At 40.3% G+C, this 2,500-nt stretch overlaps 1 protein-coding gene across 1 annotated transcript in view; it reads left to right on the top strand.

The window, feature by feature from the left end:
• LOC138013954 (uncharacterized) overlaps positions 1 to 2,500 on the top strand; it is a 56,507-nt gene that overhangs the window by 53,164 nt on the left and 843 nt on the right. The window lies entirely within an intron of this gene.

Genomic DNA, 2,500 nt, shown 5'->3' with positions numbered 1-2,500 from the left:
TTTTTAAAGTTCTTTTCCTTTACTTTCATGAAAATAGAGCAGAATTGTATTGTCTTCATCATCCACTTGAAAAGTGCGGACCTACTAGGAAACAGTCAGTTATTAAATTTTACAAAAATCAAACTCCAGAAGATGACAGATGTGATACAAAACACTAACCATATAAAGATAAGGCCGGCTTGAAACTTCGTTGCTATGCTGGAGAAAGTTTTTTCTTGCTAAGCCCTTTCATCGATCAATCCTGGCTTGGGTTCCAGTCCTTCCCCCGACTAGTCACGCAAAAACGTGAGAAGCGAAATTTTCCAAGAGCTTCGCAACATCACATCGATTTTACTCGTTTAGATCACCGGTGACCCCTATTTTTTAAGACATGAATCACTTACTCTTCTTACAATCTACCAAATATGATAAAATGAAAAAAAAATCACAATGTAGCAAGTTATCTTTCAATTTTGCTTTCCTTGCACTTGCATTTGTGTCCCGAATTCCAGAAGTGGTTAAAACTGGTAGCGCTTACAAAAACGCTCGTTGAGGATTGACTCTACTGTTTACGACATCCCTAACGGCACGCAATTATGATTTTCGACGAATGAGTAGATCAGGCTACATCTCGTTATGATGACCCATCTATCGAAATTAGGGTATTTTTCCTTTGCCTTTTTCTCCGAAACAAAGTCGGTGACCCCCAATTTTTTTTTTCATTTTTGGAATAAGCAATTTATGACCTAACTTCAGGCGAGAAATGAAACAAATTTCAAGATTTTCGAGCGAACGAGTTTCGTATTAACGGGCTTCCACTGTACACATACTAGGAACCTTAAAAAGGAAGATGTTTTTAAAAAACAATTATTTGTAAAAATTTTGCTCGGGATTTTATATTCCGTGTTACGTGCTGGAATAACCAAGAGATGTCCGCGAACAAGGCGCGAGAAAAAAGAACTCCCGAGAACGATTTTAGGCACGCAACAAAAGAGTGACAACGAGCAGTTACCCTTTTTCACTATTATTTATTAGTTTTGCACTGTTACATTTACTTTGGTTAAAGATTGATGTTGATAAACTTCGAACTCCAAGTTCCACTGACTAGAGACAACAATTCTTGACTTTCTTGATTCGTTGGATTCTTTCCACACTCTGAATTTTCTCTGTACACAAACTCTTACGAAGGACTCCTCAATAGACTCTGGCTTCTTTGTCCTCTTCCCTTTTCAGCTATCGTGTCTTCTTCTCTTTCTTCTCTCCGGATATAGCGAGGTCAAAGGTTATATCTCCTCACGGTATTGCATCCATCCATAGCATACGTTCAAGCACAGCCGGCCACGAGGGTTAGCAAGAGTTTTTTGTCTGTTACTTACAAGCCTGCTTTTATACTTTTACTCTAAGCATCTAGAATGTTCTGTTGCTATTTAAATGTATTACAGAGTGTACTATTTGTGGAAATTGCTGAGTGACATCAAAGAAATTTCTGGAATATTTACAGATGTAGGACAATTCTAGAAATGTCTGGAATTGCATGACAGATAAACTAAAAGTAATTCTCATCCTCATAACATCCGTCTTTTAGGATTTGAGGTGATTTTCCGTCATGCCGCCAGTCCGTCATTCTGTCATTCCGTGTTTTAGGCCCGGGGGGGACTCCCATATGAAACAGACGGGGATGCTCGTCGTCTCGCTTAGGGGTGTAAATTTTGGATTTTGGTCTCGCTTAGGGTGTTCCCGGCAAAGCGCCAATATTTTATGCCACCAAGGTCTCGTTTAGGGTTCCACGAAGTAACACAGAATTACGCGAAGAGAAACAGAAGTCAAATTCCTTTTAAATTTTCTTTTTAGATAAAAGCATTCGATGATTATGCCTTTTTATCATTAAAACTCATTGCGTGTCGTGTTTTTGTGTTTTTAAACGGTCTCTTTTAGGGGTCAAAATTTGCTTAAGCCACGCCTAGATTGGTCTCCTTTAGGGGTTAAATTCAAAATTTCCGACGGGCATCCCCGTCTGTCTCATATGGGAGTCCCCCCCCCCCCGGGGTTTTAGGGTCTCCCATCGCCGAACAAATTTGTTTCCCATGGATAAACGTTTGACTTTCTTGCTTTCTTGCACGACGAAACTTTTTCTTCGCACACTATTAAGCATTATTCGTTATCTCTCAATTCGACTGCTCTTGAGCTCTTGTGAAATTCGAACGACGCGAGTTTATTTCCTGTTCCATCCGATCGATTAGACAACAACTTTTTGCCTTTCACGTCGAATTCCATGTGTAGTGCATAAAACACCTTGCCGTGAAACCGGTTTTCGAAGGTCGTCTTACGTCTGGCCACAAAATCAGATGACAAGGCCTACACTACCAAGCTTTCGGGAGCCACGTGACCAGCCGCAACCAGGGTCTCTTTCCTCAACGATAAAGGAGGAAGAGAAGAGACACCCTGGAAACGAGGTTGCTTGAAGATGAATTTTTCAGAATTATGAAAACCGCAGCAACACATACGCTAGTTACATACGTAT

Source organism: Montipora capricornis, chromosome 1, assembly GCF_036669925.1.
Source record: "Montipora capricornis isolate CH-2021 chromosome 1, ASM3666992v2, whole genome shotgun sequence".
In the NCBI taxonomy this organism is placed as follows: domain Eukaryota; kingdom Metazoa; phylum Cnidaria; class Anthozoa; order Scleractinia; family Acroporidae; genus Montipora; species Montipora capricornis.
The sequence above is the reverse complement of the archived record's forward strand: the minus strand, read 5'-3'. Positions and strand labels throughout refer to the sequence as shown.